The sequence below is a fragment of the Cuculus canorus genome, chromosome 18 (genome assembly GCF_017976375.1).
Source record: "Cuculus canorus isolate bCucCan1 chromosome 18, bCucCan1.pri, whole genome shotgun sequence".
NCBI lineage: Eukaryota > Metazoa > Chordata > Aves > Cuculiformes > Cuculidae > Cuculus > Cuculus canorus.
This window is the reverse complement of record NC_071418.1, coordinates 10414879-10421675: the sequence shown is the minus strand read 5'-3', so window position 1 is coordinate 10421675 and position 6797 is coordinate 10414879.

The following is a 6797-nucleotide window of genomic DNA, read 5'->3' as shown; positions in this document are numbered from 1 at the left end:
AGCACCACCCCAGCACCCTCCTGAGACTCTGGAAGTCTTGTGATATTTTCTTTAATGTGCCGAATAGCTGCCATGGAGTATGTTCATTCCCTCTCTCTTAGCAATGCTTTGTATCAGCTTCAAATAGATTTAGTAAAATATTTTCCATCAAAATCTTTTCTTGCCAGAAACCAGCTTTTAGACACAATGGAAACTTTTGTCAAGAAGAAAAATTAAAATAAAAGCTGCTCAGATGATGTTGGAGACATTTAGTAGAAATCCAAAGATGTTTCCCTCCTTGAAACATTTTTGGGAAGGTACTGCTGATGCAGAAGACACTTTTTTCAAGGTGAATACCAGCTTGTTGTGGAATTGTTTGGATGTTGTCGAAGGATTTTGCTGCCCCATCCCTGGAGGTGTTCACAGTCAGGTTGGATGGGGCTTTGCACAAGCGCATGCAGTGGGAGGTGTCCCTGCCCATGGCAGGCATTGGAACTGGGTGGGCTTTGAGGTCCCTTCCTACTCAAACCATTCCATGATTCTATGATTCCAGTTCGTTGTCCCAAGGACCCAGAAATGTTGCCAGAACACTGAGAAGCTGATGTAGCCACACGTCTCCAAGATCCAGGGGCTTGAAAGGAACAAACCCAAACACCTCAGTGCTCACCAGAAAATCACATTAGCTGGCAGTGAACCCTTCCTTTGAGATGGCTGGATGAAATTACACAGCAGGAATTTAGAGACAGCAAGTTTTGGAGCAAGGGAGCACCTCTGTTTGCACAGGGGCTGTTCCAGACTGCTGAGATCCCCCACATCAGCCTCCTCAACACCAACCCCATGACGTGGCAGCGGGATTTGTCTGGCTCCAAGAAAGAGCTCTCACTCCTGTCCTCCTCCAAGCTTTCCCTTTCCAACAGCAATGCCAATGCAGCAATTTTTCTGGAACTCTTGAAAATAAACTCTTGCCGCTGCTCCTTTCTCACTGGGTGCAGGACAAGGGCATGGAGGCTGGAGATGCTTCCTGCACCACTGGACAACTTTCAGCCAAGATGAATAATGACCACACGCATCATCCACGGGGGTGTAAACCATTACAGACTGCTGCTCCCTCACTCATATGCATGCGAACTCCATAAGGATTTCAGCATTTTGCTAAACAAAGAAAATGAAAGCTGATTCTGGCTTCTGGCAGCAGCTGCCTCGTTATTGCTTTAGCAGCTGCAGACTGAACCTTTGCAAGGGGAGAGCCAAGAGCCACAACGATCTGCTGGGCTCTTCAGCCCAGGGCAGGATTTTGTACGATTCAAACTAGGTCTCATGGACACACACATGAGAGAGCTGCCCTGCAGAGAAGGACTTGAGGGTGCTGGTTGATGAGAAGCTTGACATGAGCCAGCAATGTGCGCTCACATTCCAGAAGGCCAACCGTGTCCTGGGCTGCATCAAAAGAAGCGTGGCCAGCAGGTCGACAGAGGTGATTCTGCCCATCTATTCTTCTCCTGTGAGACCTCATCTGAAGCATTCTGTCCAGTTCCGGAATCCTCACATGAAAAAAAAAAAAAGATAAAGAACTGATAGAACGGGTCCAGAGGAGGCTACAAAGATGATCAGATGGTCAGAAGGCTGGAGCACCTCCCATATGAGGACAGGCTGAGAGAGTTGGGCTTGTTCAGCCTGGAGAAGGATCTGAGGAGATCTTATAGGAAACTTCCAGTACCTGAAAGGGGCTACAAGAAAGCTGGGGAGGGACAAAAGCTTTTTTTTTTTTCACAAAAGCTTGTAGTGATACAACGAGGGGCAATGGGTATAAACTGGAGACGGGTAAATTTAGACTAGACATAAGGAGGAATTTCTTTACCATGAGAGTGGTGAGGCCTTGGAACAGGTTGCCCAGGGAAGTTGTGGATGCCCCATCCCCGGAGGTGTTCCAGGCCAGGTTGGATGGGGCTTGGGCAGCCTGAGCCAGTGGGAGGTGTCTTTGCCCATGGCAGGGAACTTGGAACCAGATGATCTTTAAGGTCCCTTCCAGTCCTATCTATTCTATGATTCTATGAGTCTATGATGTGCATCTGTTGAAGTGAGTCCAGAGCAGGCCATGGAGATGATCCAAGGGCTGGAGCACCTCCCGTACAAAGACAGGCTGGGAGAGTTGGGGTTGTTCTGCCTGGAGAAGGATCCAAGGAGACCTTAGAGCAGCTTCCAGTACTGAAAGGGGCTCCAGGAAAGCTGGGGAGGGGCTCTTGATCGAGGAGTGCAGGGACAGGACAAGGGGGAATGGTTTCAAGCTGAAAGAGGGGAGATTGAGATGAGATCTTCGGAAGAAATGTTTTGCTGTGAGGACGGGGAGGCCCTGACCCAGGTTGCCCAGAGCAGTGTTGGCTGCCCCATCCCTGGAGGTGTTCGAGACAACGCTGGATGGGGCTCGGAGCAACCCAAGGTTGAGCTTTAATGTCTCTTCCAACCCAAACTGTTCCATGATTCTATGATTCTTTCATTACTATGCATTTCTTAAACCATGCAGTACCTGCACATGGAGTTATACAATCTACATATACAATCTACATAAAATTTACAGCCAGTCTTACATGAAATTAATTTCAGTGACAGAACAGAAACGTTATGCTTTTGCTGGAGTTTTGATACTGTCCAAACAAAATATTTCTACTTCTTTTTATTGCTTCTGAAAAACGTTGTTAGAATTGGCGTATTTCTACATGTCTCAAGTTCAGTAAACCTGCTTTTTCACCTGGAAAGTTATTCTGAGAATAATTTTTCAATGGCTTTAAGCACTGAGATGCTTCCATCCTTCTCATCCCCAAAGCACTCTCACCCATCTCTCCTTGTTGATTTTGAAATGTTGTGCCAACTGATAAGCAACAAAGATAAAAACTGAGACCACGTTTATCCAGTCTCATACTTTGATCCTGAAATTTGGCACAAAAAAAGCTCCTTAGAGGCTCAGAGCAATGTCATCCCCATTCGCTTCTGCATTGGCAACTCTGGATTAAATAACAAACCTCTGTTAGGCTTGATAGGCAAAATCTTTACTTCTCTATGAAAACAAAACATGCAGCGTGTCTTTTATGTGGCTTCGCTGTGCTGGATGCAACATGATGAGAAATATGTATGTATAGATATATAGATAATATAGATATACACACCCACAAGGTCTTTTGAAGACTTTGATTTCACAGGGTGACATGGGAAAAGAAAGGGAGTGTGGAAAGAGCTGAGTCAGTGAGGGGGGGTTGCTGCACATTAGGATTCTGAGGACAGAAATGTTCATGGAATCAGAGAATCGTGCAATGGTTTAGGTAGGAAGGGACCTCAAAGCCCATCCAGTTCCAACCCCCTGCCACAGGCAGGGACACCTCCCACTGGATCAGGTTGCTCCAAGCCCCATCCAACCTGGCCTTGAACAACTCCAGGGATGGGGCAGCCACCACTGCTCTGGGCAACCTGGGCCAGGGCTTCCCCACCCTCACAGCAAAACATTTCTTCCTAAAATCTCATCTCAATCTCCCTTATTTCAGCTGAAATCCCTTCCCCCTCATCCTGTCCCAGCAGTTCCTGATCAAAAGCCAGTCCCCAGCTTTCCTGGAGCCCCTTTCAGTAATGAAAGCTGCTCTAAGGTCTCTCCCGAGGCTTTTCTTCTCCAGGCTAAACCAGATCATGAAAGCCACCTCCAAACAGCATGGGATTGCAGATGCACTAGTTGCAGTGAATGAAAATGCTACTTCTGTTTGCTTCACAGCACCCAGTGCTTGGTACTCTTTCTGCTTTCAAAGGGTTTTTGGAAGCAAACACCACTTTGTTAGAAACGCCCCATGGAGAAGAGGGAAGGGCAAATCTTTTGAGGGTGCCAGAAGGTATCTCGATGTCTCCTTCAGAGCTTTGAATGGCCCTTGGGGCTCATATCAGCAGTGCAGCACAGACCTCCCTTCCCCTGCCTTCTCACACATGGGTCCTAGCATCCTATGATGACCTGTGCGTTACAGGACATTTTGCAACAACAAAATGTCCTTTTCTTCCAGCAGTTATTCAGAGACCTACCTTTTTTCACCACCTCCAAAACAAGCTGCCTTTCCAGTGCATTTCACCCCTGGCAGCCTATTGCCCATGACCACAACATGGGTCTCATCAGCAATGAGAATACCAACTTCCCACAGAAAACAAGGATGATGTTTCCAAAAGCACATGCACAACAGCCAGTGTGCGCAAAGGAGAAAGCTGCAAGGCAGCTCCATGCCCTCCCCTGGGTGGTGCTGGGGCAGATGGGATTTTGCCAGAGGATGCTAGACCCCAGAGACCTGTGCTGAGCATCTCTGAACCTGCCAGGCCCCAGCGGTGCAGAGCTCAGCAGAGATATTGCATTGGGACCCTCTCATGAGATAATATGCTGCATGCTCCTCCCTGGGCCTGATGGCTCAATAACGACCTGTGTCTCTGTCTGTCAGCCTCAGCTCTTTGTAAAGCTCCCTAATAACAAGAGCCAGACATGATACTTAGAAAAAAAGAATTACATCAGCATGCATTTGTCACGGTCAGGTTGAGAGAAGCCAGAGCCGGCTGGTGCCTTCCAGGAACAGTGCTGATGGACAAGCCAGCCAGCCATCCACCCATCCATCCATCCATCCATCCATCCATCCATCCATCCATCTCATCAGTGTGCGTGTTCTGCCCTTTTTCCAACCATGGGAGATCTTCCTTCTTAGCCTGCAACTAAATCTGTATCTTCTGCAGGAACTAAGCATTGGATAGGTGTTCTGCAGCTTATTCCTGCTTTTGACAGACATTCCTGCTTTAAGTGTCGGGAAAGGAGAACTGGGAATCACTCCGCAAGGTTGGGTTGATTTGACTGTAGCCCAAATACAGCAACATTACACCACCTTAAAGGGATACACTGATGGCATAGGTTAGCTTGGTGAGCTGAGGGTCTGAAAATGGAGACAAGAATAGAGTACACGGCATGGCTCAATCCTGCACTGCCTCTGGGAAAACGGTGTTTTGCAGCAAAGGTGAGATAAAAGCAGCCTCTGCCTTTCTGCACACAGAGAGATGCCAGCATGCCCCAAAGGAACCAACACCATGACTCCAGGGGGGCTGCACTGCAAACTCAGGCACAGCTCTTAACCGGGTGAGCAGCCAAGCGTCCAAGGGTTCTGATAGGTGATCTATGAAAATAGAAACGAGGAGCAGCTGAGGGAACTGGGGTTGTTTAGCCTGGAGAAGAGGAGGCTGAGGGGAGACCTCATCACTGTCTACAACTGTTTGAAAGGAGGTTGTAGTGAGGTGGGTGTGTTGGTCTTTTCTCCCGAGTGATCGATGATAGGACAAGAGGGAATGGCCTCAAGATGCACCGGGAATGGTTCAGATGAGACATCAGGAAAAAAATCTTCACTGAAAAAGTTATGAGGCACTGGCAGAGGCTCCCAGGGAGGTGGTGGAGTCCCCATCCCTGGAGAAATTTAAAAGACAGGCAGACGAGGTGCTCAGGGATCTGATTTAGCATTGGACAGATATGATTGGACTCAATGATCTCAAAAGTCTTTTCCAACCAAATGCTTCTATGATTCTGTGAAATACTGGCCCAGACCTTCACCTAGACACAGTAAGAGCTGAGCACTGTGGTGCCGTGGAGCTTGCTGAAAGACAATGTGGTTGGATGTACAAGGGGCAGCGCCCCTGCTCTTCACAACAGCTAAACCTTTCCCTGGAAAGCTTCCAAAGAGAGATAAGGAGCTGACACACAGCATGGAAAACGAAAAAGCTAATAGCCACACTTCAGCGAGATTATAATCAAATAAAAACATAATGGACGCTGTTAGGCAAACACAGCCAGAGACGTTGCTATGAGCTGCCCCACCTGCAATAAAGCCTAATCTCAGGACTGGAGACAGCTTATTTCAAGGGCTCATAAAATGCTACATCGTAAAGGCTTGGGAGCAACGCCAAAGCCAATGTCACTTCTGCCTCTTGTGCAGAGAGAGGAGTTTCATCCCAGCCAAGCGTCTTGCTCCTCTCTGCCTGCTCTTCAGGAATGACCCACAAACACTCCCAGCCGAGCACTCCCCATGCCATAGTTCCCTGGCCCCTGCCTTGGCTCGACAGATTTTTAAACTGTGCATATGTGCCTCCCTCCCTCCTCCCCACTGCGAGGACACGTGTCCTGGCGGAGGGGACCATGGTGAGAGATGTGTGCAGGGCTCCAGCATTCAAACCTCATCAGTCCAGCTCTGTGTTTTAATAACTGAGGCAGCACCTGGGGGACCCAGGGAGCCTCAGGATAGCAGGGCTGGCACAGAGAGGGCTCATCCAGATTGAGAAGTTTTATCCCATTCTCTAAGCCCAGTCATCCCCTCGGAGGCCCCCCTGCGTACACAATGCAGCCACCCCTTCCCTGTCCCCACACAGGGGACACCCGACCGAGCCACCAGCCCATGTACCCATGAACCAGCTCTGTGGTTCCTGCACACACTCAGTCTTTCCATATATTGGGCTTTATGCAACAAATGCCTTCTACTTTTCAAACCACAACACAAAGATCTGAGTGTTTGGGAAGGGAGCCACATCCAACATGACTGCCACAGACTTCCCAGGATGACTTAAACTGTCCTTCTTGGCACAATCCACATGCAGTTATGTTCCTTTACACTGGGAAAAGCCACTGCATTGCCCTAACTTCTATTTACATCCTTTAATTTCCAAAAGTTGCCACTAAATTGCTCCCTGCTGCCTTGACCAGAGGTGATGGGGAATTAAAACTTGGGTGGCTGAAGGACCCCACAGTCCTGCAGAAGAAATCACGGCAACCAGGA